The sequence below is a fragment of the Phyllostomus hastatus genome, unplaced genomic scaffold, assembly GCF_019186645.2.
Source record: "Phyllostomus hastatus isolate PE091 unplaced genomic scaffold, TTU_PhHast_1.1 phas_contig_150, whole genome shotgun sequence".
NCBI lineage: Eukaryota > Metazoa > Chordata > Mammalia > Chiroptera > Phyllostomidae > Phyllostomus > Phyllostomus hastatus.
Window position 1 is genome coordinate 33,696,990 of NW_025333611.1, and position 19,262 is coordinate 33,716,251.

At 43.1% G+C, this 19,262-nt stretch overlaps 1 protein-coding gene and 2 pseudogenes across 1 annotated transcript in view; 1 reads left to right on the forward strand and 2 right to left on the reverse strand.

The window, feature by feature from the left end:
- Positions 1–1,536: 1,536 nt before the first annotated feature.
- Positions 1,537–3,539, reverse strand: LOC123812912 (annotated as a pseudogene).
- A 3,240-nt stretch (positions 3,540–6,779) lies between these two features.
- The window catches only part of AFF4 (AF4/FMR2 family member 4), a 91,573-nt gene continuing 79,090 nt past the window's right edge, over positions 6,780–19,262 (forward strand). The window contains exon 1 of the mRNA XM_045828871.1: positions 6,780–7,196. The gene's annotated coding sequence lies outside the window, so the exon portion shown is untranslated. The remainder of the gene's footprint in view (positions 7,197–19,262) is intronic.
- The window catches only part of LOC123812919, a 28,160-nt pseudogene continuing 15,803 nt past the window's right edge, over positions 6,906–19,262 (reverse strand).

Consider the following 19,262-nt stretch of genomic DNA (forward strand, 5'->3'; position numbering starts at 1 on the left):
CATCCACTCATTCAAACAAACTGTTCCGCCTCTGTGGAGTTACCAACAGCATGTTTCACCATATCTCATCCAAAATCCCAGTCCCCGGTGAGGAGTTGAGAAGATACAGGCATGTACCTCCCCCAGCGCAGGGTTGTCTTCTCTCCAGCCGGACCAGACTGCTCTGATGTCATCCGAGAATGACACACAGCCCAATTCTTAGGCCGGGACAGCCAGGCTCAGAAGGCGGTGGAGGTCCTGAAGGAAGCTGCAGGATGCCACACCTGAGGTGGCAGAGGCACTAGAAGTCCAGAAGGGGACATTGAGGAAAACCAGCCCCAAGGTTGGGGCCAGGTCCAATCTCATATCAAGCCTCCAAATTGGATTTCCTGGGTCACACCCTCAAGTGACCCAGAAACAGCCTCAGGCTTGGGTGCCTCACTCCAAGGTGGGAGGCAACACTCCCTGTTGGCCCTAAATCCAAGTCCAAGTAACAAACCACAGGCACAAGGAGTCAGACCACCTCCATGTGAGCTCCAGGGTGCAAAGAGGAATCTCTGCGAGGAACACCCCAGGTGCCCCCAGCTAAAAGCTCACCTACAGGAGAGGGTGCCTGAGAGGCCAGAAGGAGGTAAATGGATGGAGGGCACAAACCCTCATTTGATACTCATCGGCTTCTGGGATCTCCCAAGAGGGAGAAAACCTTCCAAGCACAAGTGGTCTTTCTAGTTCCTTGCGGTCAAGTGAGAAGCAGGCTTTATAGAGAAGAAGATATTTGAACTCCAGGGGCCCAGAGAGCCCAGGTCTTGAGTGATAATCAGGGGTTCTCTGAGAACCAGCTGTCCAGAGCCCCGAGGCAACCTCCACCCCTCACCATCCCGTGAGGACCAGCTTGCTCCCCTCTGAGCTCTGTGATTCTGCTCCAAGATGACTGATGTTGATATGGAGTAACACTTCAGGAGAATCACATTCAGATGAAGAATCACTTGGATCCGAGGAGAAAAGGTGAAGGGAGTTGTGCACAATACTTCATAAAACTATAGTTACTCCAGCAGGAATGAGGTGTCAGACCTCCTCTCCTCTGGGCACGTAGCTGTGAGAGGACCCTTGGCTGGGTCTGTAGGGTGTCTGCATAATTGAAGGGAACTCAGGGCAGGGATGGGGAAGGTGGGCAGGGGGACATACATCATTATAAACAGCAAACCTGGAGCAATGAAATTTCAGAAAAATCCAAATAAACCCACCGTCACCTCTAGCCCTAAGATATTTTTAAAAGTCACATGGCAACAAAAAAGGAAACCCCTTTTAAACCTGGTCAAGTGGGGGGAAATCAAAGGTAAGCAGAAGAAGAGGCTACATCCTGTGAGCACACACAGCACATCCCATCCTCCCTAGAATCTCTTTCAGTGTCACAGGCTGCAGTCTCACTGCTAAAGCCCTCCCACCCCTCACTCGGCTCCCACCCCTCCCATGCAGCCCAAATATACCCTCTCCCCCTTCGGATCCTCAACACCGAATCTCATTCTGACTCTGGCTGAAAGTAGAAGGCCACCACATTCAGACGTGGGACCTGACCTTGAAGTGTTTGGAGTACTGCTCTGGGTTCAGTCAAGACCTTGGTTGCTGCCCTAGACTTCGCAGTTCTGGCAGCACGTGCAGCTTTCTTCTCAGCATCATATACGTTGTGAGGGAGGGGGTCCATGACGGCCATGAAGTAGACCTCCTTCTGGGGACACTTCCTTAGTTTTTCATGGCATAAACATCCACAGAAGGCTTGAATGCCCGAGGACCAAAGGACCGAGGAAAGCTGGGGCAGTTGCCGGGCCATCCAGACGTGTGCCCCGAGAGCAAGGCAGGTTGCCACCCACCTCATCATCCCCACACTCCCCGTCCTCTGCCGGCTCCTGCACCTCCACCTCTTCCTGCTCTGCCTGGTCCGCGTTGCGGACGCCCGCTGGCAGGCTGTAGTCCATGATCTTCAGCTGGGCCAGAAACTCTATGTCCTGTTTCAGCTCTTCCAGAAAGTTTTTTTGTACTCTCCTCTCCCATGCGCAGCTTCTGCCCTTCATTGAGGAAGGTATGAGTCATTACCTTTAAATTCTGACAAGTCCTTGGCCTTCTCCTTGTCACTCGCTTCTCTGGGAACAGCAGAATGCTTGAGATCATACTTGCAGTGTACAGTGAACCCATGGCTGGATACCTTCCTGGTGACTGCCATGTAGGTTTCCACTCCATCCACCATCAAGCTGTACACACCCAGGAAATGTGGCACAAGGGTGTGCCCGAGACACTCTGCTGTGAACTAGTGGTACTTCTGTAAGGTGCTGTGCATCTCAGTCAATCCTCACCTGACATAATCTTGATGACAAAGTGCCACCTCAGCCCTGGCTGTCCCTATTGATATGGGCACTGGGCATCCTGGTAATCCTGAGGCAATGCCAAACCCCTCCGAAGATTTCACAACACCACAGGCTGTACTCTTCAAAGTGACTGGGAAGGTTCTCCTTTTCTGAAGAGGTGATTGTCCACCTTGATCTTCCTGTATGCTTTGGAGTCATCTGGCATCATCATGACAGGGGCAGAGATGTCGCTCAACTTGTTGATTATGTGGCTCATTCCCCACATCAGGACACTGAGGATCTGCTTGCTGACCTGGAATTGCTTCACTTTCTGGTGCACGAAATGCTTCTTCTCGGGCTGGGTCTTGCTGGCGCTGCCTGGTGGTGCTAGTGCTACTGGACCTGTGCAGGGACAACGGTGGCAGCCATGTGGGGGCGGCCAAGACCATACTCCTGCCAGTGGCCCCAGGCCTCCTCCACCTGGTCTCCGTGCTCCGTCACCACAGTCGCGCCCGTCCCATTCACAATGAATATTATTAATTAATGTCACATGGCAGTGGATAGATAGCAGTGTTTCCCACTACCAATCTGTGTGAAAACATGCTTTCAAAACTGAAATACATAACACTGCGTTACAGATCAGCACTAACAAGAATATTTGAAATCACTTTTGATGATAGGAAATGCTAACTTTGAATCCCAGTTAAGTGAAATGTTACCCCCATTCTCCACCAAAAAAGAAAATGTATTATTCTCTTTAATGTACTTGAGTTATAAATCAATGACTATATTTGGATTTCATTAAAAATTTTCAGAAAAAAGTAAAATCTATTACTATGTACCTGCATAAAAATCTTTGTTTTTGACACTTGTCCTACAAAGCCTAAGATATTTACCATCTGGCTTTTGCAGAAAAAAGTTTGTCAACCCCAGAGAGAGAAAGAGAAAAGAGCTGAAGATCAAGTCTTAGGACACCCCTATTCAGAAGTCAGGAAAAGGTAAAGGATCTCCAGCAATTGAGACTGGAAAGCAGCAGCCAGGGCAGTAGGAGGGAGACTCTGAGAGTGCAGCGGCGTCTCACAAACAAAGAGAAGAAAGTGTTTCAAGCAAGGGACAGTGGTCCACTGTGCCAAATGCTGCTAAGGTAAGGATAAAGGTTCAACTCTTGGGTTTGGCAGCGTGGGAATGCTTGGTGATCTCGGTGAGTGGTCTTGTTGGCATGGTGGTCGAGGAGAAGAAGATCGAGGGGAAAAGGTCGAGAGGTTGAGAAGACTAAAGAACATACAGAAGTATTTAGTATTGAGCTCAGCACACAGCATGCGCAGTAGTTATCACCAAAGCAGACACGGTTGGTGCTCCGCCCACTCCCCCTTGCCGCTACCATTTCAGGAACATCAGCCTGGCTTTTGACGGTGCGGATGTTTTTTATTTTATTTGCCTGAGAACTTTCTCCGGCCTCTGGAGGCTGCACTGCTCACAGGGAACAGGCTGGAGCTGTTGGGGAATTAACAACCCCAGGAGCAGCCAGTTGTATAAACACTCTTGCCCCTTGCTTCTCAGATGGGGTAGCTAAGTTATGTGTTCTGCAGATCTCCCTAGCAGAATTAAGAATGGCACAATCTGGATTGTAGAATCACACACCTGAAACCTATATAATTTCATTAACCAATATCACCCCAATAATTCAATTAAAAAAAGAATGGCAAAACTTGGCACTTGTGCAAGTTGAAACCAACCCCCCAAGTTTGATTCATAATTATGACACCCCAGGTCACGGTGGAGATTTCGATTGACCACAGCCCCAAATGTTATTGGCCTCCAGCTCAGGCTGAAGAATGATGACAGAATGGGACACCGAGAACTGAGACCCTCTACATCCACACAGATTACAACTGTGGGAGCTAAAAAAAGATATTAATACTTTCCCTCCCACCTTCTAAGTTCTTCTGGCTGGGCTAATAACACAAATTAGCAGAGACAGAGGAAAATCAAAGTTTAATACATGTGAATGGTGAACTCACATAGGCACAAGAATTCCATGAAAATTCCAAAGACAGTGAGGTGACATCAGTTATATAAGACACACTTGGATGAAGGAGAGAGTGGGGAACAGGGTATTAGATTTCAGAAGTAAGAATGGTTGATTTATAGGTGGTTGAGGAAGAACAGGGCACACGTGGCCACAGAACCCTTGCTAAGTGACTCAAACAATGCGACACACACAGGCACCTGCCTGGACACCTCATGTTGACCATGTTTAATTCCAATTCGTCTATGGCTGTCTCCTAAGATGTCCTTCCTGAAGTCTGTCTGTTTTGTGGGCAGAAAAAGTGGAGGGTCAAAGAGTCTTTCTGAGTCTCTTGTTTCTTAATAAACAGCTTATAATCAATACGCCCCCCCCCCCAAATATCAATATCCCCAAAACAGCTGCAGGGTGGCAGGATTTTGGTCCCTCCATAGTCAACAATGGCATAATTTTATTGTGGTGTTGTCATCTTCAACATGATACAATTCCAGAAACATTTTAGCCAGGAAAAGAAAATTTGGAAGTAGCCTTATTGTTCATTTCAGGAATTTCTCAGAATCCCACTTAAATGAACATTGAACTCCTCAACTCTTCAGCTGATTTTAAATGACTGCTCATGCTGTGTGGTGAGCAGAAAAGCACCCCCCCCCCCCAAGAAGTCCATGTACCAACCCTTGGAACCTCTGAATATGTTGTGTTATATGGCAAAGGGGAATTAAAGTGGCAGATGGAATTAAGGTTGCTAATTTATTTGACCTTAAAATAGGGAGATTATCCTGGATTATCTAAATTGGCACACAGTAATCACAAGGGTCCTCAAAATTAGGAGAGGGAGGCAGAATAGAAAGTCAGAGTATCTTATTTAAGACGCAAACAGTCACTGCTGTCTTTGAAGATGGAGGGCGCAGCCGAGGACGGTGGGGCACCCTCTGCAACATGGAAAAGCCAAAGAAAGGGATTCTTCCCTAGACCCTAGAAAGGAGTAGCCTTGCCAACACCTTGACCTTTACCCAGGGAGACCTGATCAGACTTCCAATTTATAGAATTGTAAGATCATAAATTTGTGTTGTTTTAAGCCCCTAAATTTGTGATAATTTGTTACTGCAGCCATAGGAAGCCAATATACTCTCCAGTGTTACAGGTACCAGGTTTGCATGCCCAATGCTTCAAACGAAAAGTCCAATATTCAATAGGTCAGAGTTTAGAGCAAGGAAAGGTTTGTTGATCTAGAAGGCCTAGCTTGAGAAGAGGGGAGAACCAATTCTCAAATCTATTTTAGGAGAGCTCAAAATTCAGACGTCTTGTGGAGGAGGGAGGATGACCGAGGAAGAGCTGGGTGGGGACTGTAGACAGGAGCTGAACAGGATTAGGGATGGGAGCGGCAATTATTTTTCACTGTTTTGAGTTTGCTTTAATACTTTCTTTATACAGATATATAGATAAAATCTATGTAGATTTACATAGGAGTGACGCTTAAAAGAAATAATAGGCGGTTAGTTAAGAATCTTAAAACGGAAAAAATATATACTTAGATATGCCGGTTGAATTACCAGCTTTTAGGGCTGATAGGAACTTTTTCATATGCACACTCTTTGTAATTTTCACTTTTATTAAAAACAATCAAAATGTTTGCTTCAAATTTACTAGTTAAAAAGAAGCTTCAAAGTTAAAAAAAAAAAAGCAGCTTCATGGAAAGAAAACAGGTGAGAGGCAGGGGATTATAAAGTGTTTTCCAAATGATGAACCAGAGGTAGTGTCTCTCGACAATTACTGTACAGGCTTGGATGAGACCCTTTGAAAATCCCGCCTAGTCTGTAACTATTATTTGACCCTCGATTAAGTTACAGCTTGCCTTGCCTAGCAGGATGTTAAGAGGTGAAGGAAAGTGTTTAAATGATATCCTGAAGACGGGGATTAGTGGCAGAAACTGTTTCGATGACCAAAAAAAAAAAAAAAAAAAAAAGGAGGGGGATTCGCTTGGCTTCCCGGGAGAAGTTCAGGCGAGGTTGTGAGCACCCTTCCGCAGGAAGTCCCCGGAGGCGGCTCGACTACCTTTTCGGCCGGACCAGCGGAGGGCCCTGGACTCGGGGCTCCAAGTCAGCACTGGCAACAGGTCTCAGGGCTTCGGAGGCGCGAACGGCCTGAGCCCTTCCCCTGAGCCCCACAACCGGTGGATCCGGCTGGGCCCGGCACCGCCCCCCGCTAGCGGCTACGCGCAGGCCCCAATCTGCCCGTCCCGCCCTCCGAACGCGGCCGCCGGGCCCAGGAGTTGGGCCCCGGTACCCGGGACGGGCGCGGGCCCGCCCGGGGTCCTGGGCCCTGACAGCCCAGCACACCACCAACTCCACCGCAGCTCCGCGCACTGCGGCCGCGGCGGCCCACCGCCTCCGGCTTTGCCGGCGGGGAGGGGCGCGTCGTTGTCACGTGACGCCTCGCCGGCCCAGCCCAGGTCACATGGGCGGTGCGGCCGCTGCGTCAGTCACAGTCTTGGCTGCGGGAGTCGAGCCGTCGTCTCCGCCGCCGCCAGCTGACGGGGCGGAGATACGGGCGCCAGGTCCCGGTCAGCCCGCCCTCGCCGCCTCCGTCGGCCGTTCCCGGCCCGGCCCGACCGTCATGGAGCGGGGCGGGACCCCCGCCTGTTCCGTGTGAGGTGCGTCGTCGCCGCCGCCGCCTGTGCTCCCCGAGACCTCGCGAGCCCCCGCCGGCGCCGCCGCCCGCAGTCCCTCGCCCTTGGCAGCTTGTCGCCGCCCCCCGGGCGGCATCGAGTGCGCGTCCGGTGAAGTGCAGGCCCGGCGCCGCCGCCGCCGCCGCCGCCGGGAGATGGTTCGGGCCTAGCGGAGCCGGGACTGGAGGTGAGAGGGCTGACTGGCCGACCGAGGGCCGCGCCGCGCCGCCGGGCCGGGGGCGGGCTTGCGAGGGGGAGGATGGGCTCCGCCTGGGGCTCGGGAGCACCCTCTGGGCCCGGGCCGCTCGATCCGCCTTCGTCTCCCACCTTGGCGTTCCACCCCTCCCCCCAAATAAGCTAACCCAATCCTAACAAAAAAACCCAGAAATCCGTCTTTTCGCCGTCTCTCCCCTTCTGACCCTTCCCTCAGACATTCCGTCCACTGTTTCGTGACTTCTTAATACCCAATTTCGAGTCATTTCTAGTTAAAAAATAGGCCTAGGTTTTGGCTATCATAACCCAACTAGTTCTCGCTTCTCGCGATCCTGCGCACCGTCACCCCCACCCTGAAAAAAAAGGGGGGGGGGCAGATTCCGCCTGTGAGCAGCGGAGAGGGCTAACTAAAAACGGGAATGGGGGGCGTCGTGCCCGAGTCCCCCGTAACTTCTGAGTCGGCCTGGTGGCCGGTCGCCCGGAGCGCGGACGTGGATGTTGATGTTCGCAGGCCTTTCCTCCAGCTGCCTGTCGGGGCCCGGGGTTAATCTCGTAATTGACGTCAGTGCTTTGTTCCTTCCACTTTGCTGCTCCTTCCACTCTTTGAGGATGGATCGGGGGCTATAGGAGTTGAAGGAGTGTCTTCACGGCCTTTTCTTTCACGAACGGTGTCGTTGATACCGGGTTGAAAGGTCAGATGCGAAATGCTTCTGGATGGCGTTCACACTAAGACGAGGAGTTCGACGCAGGGATCTTCGACTTTAGTTGCAATTCAGAACCGTAGGATCTCTCTCCTGCTGGCCGATCTCTCTCCTGCTGGCCGTAGGGTTTTAAAACTTAGGCCAAACCCCATTTCCCGTGACCGGTCTTTTTCTGGACGAAATCTAAGCTGTGTGCCTGAGTGAAGGGGAGGCTTGCAGACGTGACGTTTGAAATGGGTGTTACTTTTTAAGGCCCCGGTGTTAAAAGCTCAAAGCTTTGTTTCATTCTACAAAGCTTTATGAAGTGCTTGTTGTATTTAACTGTTCTGTAACTTATCAAGATTGAAATATTTATGAGAACGTTCTTAATTTGGCATTTGATGAAGATCCTTTGTGCCTCTGCTTCTGCCTGGAATCATCTTTAGTCGTCTGTGCATAAAGAGGTGTTGGCAAGTGGCCACTTGGTTTTTAACAAAGCTGGCTTCTTTAAATTTCTCAGGTTTTTTTTTTTTCCTTATTCATCATTGCGTTTTTCAGTCTCCAAACATTAAAATTTTTTTTCAAGAAGTTTTTATTGTATTTTAGAGTTAACTTAATCTGGAAGCAATCAGTGTATTTTTATTATTATTTTTTAATACCAGCAGTTTCATTCAGTCTGTGGTGGCTTGCAGGCCGATGGACTGGTTTTCATTAGCTCTACAGGAACAGTAGGCAAATTTTACTTTCAATAACATTTTGCATCAAGTGGGACAAGATAGGATGTCAGTGAATGACCCAACTTTTACTGTTTGGTTACCAAAAGGAAAAAAAAAAAAAGCTTAGCTGTGTTAATTGGAAAGTGGTCTGCAATTTTGGGGGTATCAAGGTGATTATTACAATGCTTTGGTGAAGCTATGCAATTAACAATTCTTAAAGATAAGAATATTTTCATTCAGATTCACTTTCTACTTGTCAGATGACATACATTCTCTTTTGTGCTCTTGAGTTACTGTATTACCTTTGTAACAGATTATACTTTCTGCTTCGTGTTGCAGTTTTCTTATAGGTCTTTTGTAGTGTCTTTAGAGCAAGAGCCTCTCTGAATCCTCCCTGGTATTTTATACAATTATTAGATTGAATTTGAATGTGATATCCAACCTAAGATTTCACTAAAAGGTAAGCTAAAGAAAACTAGATGAGCCAGTGACCAGTATTTGGAAAGTGACTGTCAGCTACAGAAGATAGCAAAAGATGAGACCTTCGGGAAGTTTTTTATCTTAAGTTTTTTTGAAGAGTTAAAGTAAATTTCATGGTTTTATATATACCTGAGAGGAACAAAGAAAACAAGTATTTCTTCTTTTGTGGCCATCTACTGGTTTAGAATGGAGTCCGAAGTATATGAGGTCTCTTAGTAATATTTTTCATAAAACCAAAGAGGTACTGTTTAAGTATTAAAGGTACATGTGGACAATGACCCAGAAGTACAGTGTGAATTATAAAAATTGATGCCTTAAATTTTATTTTTGCTCTATTTTACAGATATCTTACCATAAAAACTTTCCTGTATAATGTAAAGTTTTCCCAGCTTTCGAACGCCCAGTCCTTATGTCTTAACCATTTCCTTTTTCATTTCTTCTGACAAGTTGGAACGATTATATTTTATTTCTGGGAGGGTGTATTCCAGTCTCGGTTATTGTGAAATAAGGTGTAGTCAGTGACTTAAAGACTGCTTAAAGCTAACCCGACTTGTTACCTTGCCGCTTTTTCCTTTGGTTTAAGAAAACCATTCCTATTTGTAGTATCTTCCTACACTCAGTCATGTTGGTTATTTGAAGCGATATTCTCATACGTGGAAGAGGGCAGTAATAAACATTCCAGTTGCTGAGTTTTGGCTGATCATGTGCATTCCAGTTTGTCTTGATGTTCATTTTCACTGGCATCATATTCTGAGACTTTTAATGGTACTGGCACATAGAAAATGTTAGAACCTCTGAACTCATTTCCAAAATATTCCAAAAACATTTTAATATTGGAACTACTCATTCTATTTATGTAAAATCTACCTGTTTCATCAGCTATACTTTATTTTAAAAATCTGTAACCTGAGGAAAGGCGTTTCATGTAATTTTATCTCTCTTGGAGTGCCTGATTAGCCATGGTGGTGGCTTTGAGACAGGTAGACAAAGCTTATTAGTGGGTGCTATTTTAAATTAATTATTTTGATCATTTTTTAGGATAGGTAAAATAACTTCATGCGTTTTTATCCAAAGTGTGTGTGTGGGGGGTGGGGGGGGATGGGGGGTGGGGTGGGGATGGGGCTGAGGAATCAGGGGTTGATTGATATGAATAGATTGTCCTGGAGAGCCAGTATGGTTTCACTGTTCAGATATGGTCATGGTCTGTCCTGGGACCGGGCTTGCTGGGACTGCTTGGGGCCCCGAATGAGTCTCCCTCCATACTGTCTGTCTGGAGCTGCGTGGTGGGTTGTGACTTTTCACTTTGTGTTTTTTTTCCTCCTGTCATTATTAGGGTAGGGACAGTTTTATGGAGAGGTGAGTACAGGTGAATACTTTGCTTAGACAGGTTTTCCTACCTCTTTGCAATTGCTTTGATTTCTTCCATCAGGAATATCACTTTTCCTCTCTTGTTCTTTACCTGTTAAAAATTACCATCTTTTTAAGACCCAGTGCAAGTACCATTGCTTTCCTAGGGTTTTACTTGATTTGATTTCCTCACCCTACTCCACTTGTGACCTACTTCCTTGGAATACCTGTATCACTTTGTATCTCAATTATTTGTTAGGCAGCTAACTCTGGGTCTGTAGCCTGCAGTGACACAGAACACAATGTATCAGGGAAGACACACTAGTAAAATAAGGATTGTTACACTGTTTCATTATGTTATCTCTAAAAAAGTAACACATTCCTCAATATCATTACATATCTAGTCATTGTTCAAATTTCCCAGATTACGATTTTAGCTTTAACAGTTTGAATAAGGATCCAAATAAAGAGGCATATATTACACTGTATATGTGTCTCAATCCTTTTTTTCCTTCATTCTACAGGCTGCTGTCTTGTCTTTTTGTTCTTGTTCCGGTACAGGTGGTTTGTTAAACCAGGTCTTTGCCCAATGACAGCGATGTCAAACTCATTTTCACCGGGGGCCACATCAGTCTTGCGGTTGCCTTCAAAGGGCTGAATGTAATTTTAGGACTGTATAAATGTAACTACTCCTTAACAGTTAATTGAGAGCTCGGCACTGCTGCTGGGTAGAAACAAGGTGGTGGGCGGATGAAACAAGATGGAGGCCTGGATTCAGCCTGAGGACCTTGTGTTTGCCACCCGTGCCCTGTGAGATTTCTCAGAGTCTGGATTGTGTTGACTGCATCCCTGTGATTTGGTGTAATATGTTCCTTTGCCCCCTGTTTTTCCTTTATTAGTAGTTATATCTAGAAGCTTGGTCCGATTCAGGGTTGAAATTTTTTAATGGCAAGAATGCTTCAGAGGTAGTGTTGTGCGTACCTCCTGTGCACTCTTTTTTAAAAACAATTTTATTCGTTTTTAGAGAGAGGGAGAGAAACGTGTATCAGTTTGCAGGAGGACGTTCAGCTTACTGAGCCACACCAGTCAGGGTTCTGTGCACTCTTAAACCTTCAGCTTGGCCTCTCATCCTACCATGCCAGTGAAATTGCTCTTACCAAGGCCACCCGTGACTTTTATATTGCCCGCTTGTATAATCATTGCTTACTCCCACCTCTTTCGGTACTTGTATTGTTAATCATTTTCTCCTTGATGTTTTTCTTCTCTTTGATATTTCCTGCCTTTCTATCTACTAGCTGCTGCTTTGCAGACTCTCTTTTTTTAAAAATTTAATCTTTATTGTATTTTTTCATTACCAATTAGTCCCCTTACACCCCCTCCCCCCAGCAATCACCACACTGTTGTCCATGAGTCCTTTCTCCTTTTTGCTCAATCCCTCCACCCCTAAGTGCCCCTCCCCACTAGCTGTCATCTGCTCTCCGTCTGAGTCTGTCTCTGTTTTGCTTGTTAGATCAGTTTGTTCATTAGATCCCACATATGGATGAGATCATATGGTATTTGTCTTTCTCTAACTGGTTTATTTCACTTATTTTTTTTTTTTTACAGCCAAGTAGTATTCCATTGTGTAAATGTCCCATAATTGTTTTATCCACTCATCTTCTGATGGACACTTGGGCTACTTCCATATCTTGGTGATTGTAAATAACACTGCAACGAACATAGGTGCTTATGTTTTTTTCAAATTGGTGTTTTGGGTTCCTTCAAATATATTCCCAGAAGTGGGATTGCTGGGTCAAAAGCCAGATCCCTTTTTAATTTTTTGAGGTATCTCCATACTGCTTTCCACAGTGGCAGCACAAGAGTGCATTCCCACCAACAGTGCAAAAGGGTTCCCCTTTCTCTACACCCTCATCAGCATTTGTTTGCTGATTTATTGATGACAGCCACTCTGATAGGTATGAGATGGTAGCTGGCAGACTTTTAACTCTTGCCAATTCTTTGCTATATTGATAGTTTTGGATTTTAGTCTTAGCATTCCCTTTTCACTCTTCTGTGTGATCCTGTCCACCTGTGTTGCTTTCGCTATCATATCTAAGTGTTTTGTGGGCACCAGAACTCTTTCATCCAACTGAATACCCTCCCCCCCCCCTTTAAATAGTCTAGGAGGCAATTTGTTTTATTTAGGAAAGAAGAATTTGTTGGGAACGTGCTAGGTATCCTGTGAATTCTAAGAAAGGCAATCAAACCATAGGAGGACAACTAGAATGCGGGAACAGCTTGGATCCAGGGGCTCCAAATATGGTTAGGAGTGTCTGTCATAAGATGTTCTTAGTATATTCAGTTAGTTTTCTTGCAGCAGACCAACTTTAACATTTACTGCTATTCTGAGTTTGAAATCTTGTATCTTCTGGTATCAGAGAGACTGACCTGAATCTCAGTCCCAAGCCCCAGAAAGGGGAGTCATTAGGTTATGTGTCCACCTCTAGGCTACAACTTTGGCTAGGAGACTACATTGTAATAAAATGCTTTAGCTGCACCATCCCAGAGACAAGTGGAGTAAAGGGCACTCTTAAAACGTAGTTGGTCTGCCTCATTCCTCCATGACTATTTAGTGCACACACACCCAGTCCCACTTTTTCCCATATGTATATTAAATATGTTAAAAACATTTTATTACAAGATTAGAGAGAGGGGAAGGGAAGGAGAAAGATAGGGAGAGAAACATCGATGTACAAGAGAAACATCAATATGCAAAAGAAACATCAATCAGTTGCCCTTCTCACATGCCCCCAACTGGGGAACCAGCCCATACCCCAGGCATGTGCCCTGACTGGGAATCAAACTGGCAACCTTCAGTTCACAGGCTGGCAATCAAACCATTCAGCCACACCAGCCAGGGCTAAACATAATTTACATATGCCAGCAAAAAACCCTCATCTCTTCTATGGATACAACCCAAGTTCACATCTAGCTATATCATCCAGAGGTCATTGTTCTCTGAGTCCAGATTCTAAAGGCGATATATCCTTTGTCCATCAGCTTAGATATCTTTTGTCAGGTCTGAAAATTGTGGGCTAAATACTAAATTTAATCATCCTTAGCATAACTTATACACAGTGGTTAGGAACTAAAGTAACTAAAGCTGATCCGATAGTCTCTGTGTAGACACCTACAATTGTAGAAGTTAATTATGTGTAGGTTAACTATTCTACCACCTCTCAAACCACTCACCCCCAATCCTGCCCTTTTCCTGCCTTGGAGAGTGTATGACTATCATCGTTTTTCCCAAAAACCTGCATGTTGTCCTTGATTCCACTGTTTTACTTCTCACATCTGATTTGTCCCAAGATTCTACTTCCTTAATATCTTTGAATCCAAACCATTTCTCTACATCATCTACATTCCTACTATTACTACCTTAATCCAAGCTTTCATTTGTCACCTGGACTATTGCAACAAGTCTTCTCATCTGTTGTTATGCCATTCTGATCTACAATACACCCTGTACCACAATGAATTTTCCCTGGAAACTGCAAATCTGATTTTGTTAGTTCTCTGCTTTAAACTTCTTAGTGGTGGTCCATTTTCTATAGTATTCTTCTAACTGGGGATTCTTAGACATTAATGAGGTGGTTTTTTTTTTAAGATTTTATTTATTTATTTTTAGAGAGAGAAGGGAGGGGGAAAGAGAGAGAGAGAGAGAGAGAGAGAGATACAGAGATACAGATACATCAATGTGTGGTTGCTGGGGGCCGTGGCGTGCAACCCAGGCATGTGCCCTGACTGGGAATCGAATCTGCGATGCTTTGGTTCGCAGCCCGAGCTCAATCCACTGAACTACGCCAGCCAGGGCGACATTAATGAGTTTTATGTTACTTTCTAAAGGACTACTTTATAGCCAAATACTCCCTTGGGAGTTTTGTTGCTGGGTTTAGATTTTGTTTATTGTTATGTTTGTGCCAAACTATAGTGCCTTTACTAAGATGATATTGCAGTGGTTCAGGAGGGAAAGATGGTAAGTAAAATTGGATCGTGTCACAGTATGTGTTAGTGTGGGCAGGTCAAATCCAAAAGAGCCCTGACATTGTAGGTGGTATCATATTTTCACTGAGAGATGTTTCTGGTGAATACCATCTTTATAATTGATCCACATGAAACAGTTTGAAGTATGGGTATGTGTTACCAACTTCAGCAGTGGTACTTTGTATACAATTAATGTAGATTTCAGTAAGGTAGGAAACCACAAATGAACAAGATTGCCAGAGTTAACAAGTGAGGCCTCTTTAAAATTGACATTTAAGGACTGCTAGCTGGTCTGGTGTATGAAGTTGTATTTTCCAAACTAACAAATAAACACAGTTATCGAGTCCATTTTTGTTTAACATATTTATAAGCATTTTCTGTATTAGTATTATTGAAGTCAAGTTAAAGAAGTGGTTTAAAAATATAGAACCAGACCTGAGATAATGTATTTCCAGGGTTTAATACATCATTGGTCTAGTTCCTGTAAACTAATGTAATCTGTCACATTCATGTTATTTTAAATTTTGTTTTATATTTAATATGTAAAATTTTAGTTTTGTAGTTACATAAAAGCTATAAACATAATGAGTTCATACCTAGTTTTATACTTCTGCTTTTTTATTAACATTATAATAAGTCAGAAGACTCTTGGAGTGTTTCTCGGAAAAAGTGGGTTATGTGGTAAGCTTTAAAAAGGATGTAATTAGAAATGGATGTAATTAGAAATGGGGAAAGTGTGGTACTACTAAGTAAAGGGGCCAGTCTGAGTAAAAACCGGGATCTGAATGTGTGTAGGTGATTTTCAGGCTCAGATAAATACTGAAGGCTTTATAAAAGTAGATAAGAATTGAACTGTAGACAGCTTTAAATCCTGTTATTAATGACTTAAGCATAAGAATATCTTCATTAGATCTATTTTTTATAAAGCTATAAAAGTAATTATCAGTGCATAAACCAGAGTTTCCAGTAAGATGTCTTGTGTTTTAGATCTTTGTATGCTTTTAAAATAAAAAACTGAATCAAAATATTTTCTTTATTAAAGGAACTGTACATTTTGACCTTTAACCATTCTCTCTGCCTATTTATTCATCTTTGAAGATGATTGGGAGCAACAATTTTTGAAATAAGTTTAGACTAGTTAAATTTGGTTTACACAGTTCTCAAATATTAGTGAAAAGAGTATAATTTGATTTGGTTTTGGTTCTGAAACATACATAATATGCAACTGCTTCTGAAACAGATACATTGTATGTAACTGCAGGGACAGTGGGGGAAGAGCATGTGCTATTACTGAGATACCCATTGTCTTGAGGGAGGCAGCTGGTTACATGTAATAAAAAACATATTCTTAGATTTACCCTTAATTTGTGAGCATACTTGTGTATGTAATAAACATTTCTTCTCTTGAATTGAGGTTTTACATTGTCTTGTATTTTTAAAAGAACATCAGTTCATTAGTAATCAGTCTGGCAAATATTGTTTAAAATTATTTATTGAACAGTTGAATGCTTAATTAGATAATAAGCATTGCTTGTGATACTGTTTGGTCCCTAAGATGAGGAAGTAAAGTTTTGCTTTACTAGAAAAGCTTCATGGAAAAAGCGAATTGAGTTATAGTTAAAGGATAAGAATTGCAGAGTTTAACAGATGAACAAATAAATGTTTCAATACTGGTTTGTCTGAGGTAATTAAATGCAAATGTTAGAGTGCTAAATTAAAATTGCAGAATAGTTTCTGATTTTAGTGTAATATGAAGTAGTAATTATTTCAATTGTGAAATATTAGTATTTTTTAAAGATTTTATTTATGTATTTTTAGAAAATGGGGAAGGGAGGGAGAGAAACATCAGTGTGTGGTTATGTCTCGCAAGCCCCCTACTAGGGACCTGGCTGGCAACCCAGGTACGTGCCCTGACTGGGAATCGAACTGGTGATCCTTTAGTTCACAGGCTGGCACTCAATCCACTAAGCCATACCAGCCAGGGCAGTATTTTGTAATGTTAGGTACCTAATGTCATGATATTTGTGTATTATTCCCTAGTAAGTGAGGCAATGTCTCCTTTCTAACCAGGCTGTGAATTTTATTAGATTACTCATTCAAGTGATTGTCTACTGGGTTATGTTATAGACATACAGTGCTAAACAAAACAAACACATTCCCTGATTGTTGTCTAGTGGGAGAGGAAATATTAATCAATGTCAAAATAAATATATACTTGTGATCGAGTACTCTGAAGGAAAAGGGAATTGTCTGAAGCTGGAAGAATTGTCTGAAGCATGAATTTTCTGAAGCTGGAAGAGTACCACACGTTCAGTAAGCCCCCTAAGAGGCCCCTGGTGGGAACCAGGGGAGGGTTGTAAGATATAAAATGAATCTGATGAGATAGGCAAGAGTCAGATCAGATAGAAGGCCAGATCAAGGCTCTGTAGGCCATGTTAAGGACCTTAAAGTTTATCCTAAGGTAAGTGGAAAGCTTATTGAAATTTTATAAAGCTGGGGGTTGGATAACATGATCTGGTTTGTGGTTTAAAAACATCACTTTGGCTGTTGTATGAAATGTGGACTACAGAGAGACCAGGGGAACCAGGAGTCTAATTAGAAGGCTGTCGATTTGTCCAAGTTGGAGACAAAATGATGGTTCTTTTTTGAACAGTGGAAGTAGAGAAAGAAGTGAACAGATTAACTCAAAATATATTTTGGAGGCTGTGGTTATGGACTGGATATGGAGAGAGGTTGAAAGGAGGATTCAGCAGTAAAGGTTGGTAGGAGAGGATCACTGGAATGGGAGATGGTGGAGGCAGGGGAAAACAGATCAAGAAATCAATTTTGGATGTATGAAGATTGAGATTCCTCAGACCAAGAACATGATCAAACAGGTCTTCAGGTGCTTGGCTCTCTATCTCAGAAGAGAAAGGTCTAGTCTGGAGCACATTTGAATATTTGTATTGTAGGCATTTAGATGGTATTTTAAGCCATGAAATTGTAGGGAGAAAATGTAGACTAAAGCAGAATAAGACCCATGGCTGAGCACAGAGGAGCGAGCAAGAGGTACTGGGAAAACTGGGAGGGCCATGGTTACAGAAGCCAGAAGTATATTAAGGAACTTAGTACCTGAATGTGTTGAATGGTAGGTCAGCTAAAGCAATAAAATGTTTTTTGGCTTTAGCAACGTGGAAATCTCTAGAGATCTTGGCAGAGGGATAAAGTATGGGAAGTTAGAAAGAATAGTGTGAATAGTGATTGGATAAATTTTGGGAAGCAGTTTATATATATCTACTAAATTTGAAGATGCTCCTATCCTGAAATCTAGCATTGTTACTGAGAGAAGCCATGTATAAAAATAATCATTATAGCATTGTTTGTAATAACAGAAAAAGGGAAAACTATCCTAAATATCTATCAGCTGGAGAATGGACAAGTAAATTGTATGGATACACAATAATGAAAATAGATGAACATGGATTAACCTCATAACATAATGCTGAGAATTAAAAGGCTCAGTGTTTTGAGTATACCATTTTTATCAGTTGAAAAACATGCAAGACAATTCAGTGTCTTATTTAGGGGATACATACATACCATATTTTTTGGACCATAAGACACACCTAGGTTTTAGAGGAAAATAGGAAAAAAAATTTTGAAGCAAAAAATGTGGCAAAATAGTTAATAACATAAATAACATAATATTTCACCAATGTAAATATAAACAGAACTCAATAGCAGCATTAACAACCATTATTTCTCCCAAATGGGGGGGGGGTGCATCTTATAGTCCAAAAAATGCGGTATAAAGTAAAAGTACAAATAATCTTATGGGAGAATACACGGGAGTTGTTCACTCTAATGGCAATGCTGTATTTTCTAAGGTGCTTTCAGAGAAAGTGGAGAGTCACCAAGAGTACTTTTGAGAAGCTTGACTGTGACTAAGAATAGAGAAGATAAAAAGTAGTGGTAGCTGGAGAGAAGTACAGAGTCAAGTCTGTCTTAACTTTTTTTTCTTTTTAAGAGGAATATGTTTGAATGCTGATGAAAAAGATTCACTAGAGAGGCAGAAGTTGACGTTGCTGGAGAGAAGTCAGGAACTAATGAAAGTCTAGAAAAAGATAGCAAAGTGGGCACCATTGTTCTCTGGTAGAAAGAGATGCTTTTTCTTTCTTACCCAGGGGAAAGAGAATGGATGCAGATGCTAGTGCTTCAAAAGTTGATGGTTGGCAAATGAGAGGATTTGTCTTTTTACTTTTATTTTTAATCTGTGGTAAAACATGGTTGTTTGTGGAATGGAACTTAGGAGGGAGAATCACAGAGTCCATGAAATATTTGTGAGGAATAGAAGAGAGCACTCATTAGAGATAGTAAAATTTCTTGGAAGCTTTGAGGGCTTAGTTGAGAGTGATTATGAGAAATTGAGATAGTATATAAAGATATCTTTTGGGCAAAGGTCCTTGTGTGCAAAGTGCTGAGTTGGGAGCTGATGTTCTGTTACTGTTGGCTTGACCTCCAGGTGTTGTACACCTCTGTCTCCCTGCCTTGTGGAAAGTGACCTCCTCAGACTCTCATGGGTAGAGAAATTATACCAAATGAGGCCAAGAGGGGTTTCTCTCTGCTTGAGGCCTTTGGCTTTAACAAATTGTGCCTTATGTTAGAGTCACAGCTTAATAGCAGTTGTAAGAAACTGGATTCTAAAATAATCAATCTTAGCTCAAATCTCATTTTGACTTTTGAAGTTTAAATGATTTAATAATCTGGTAGTTGAAGGGCTTCATTTGCAGTAGGATAGTTTTAAGGCATTCACTG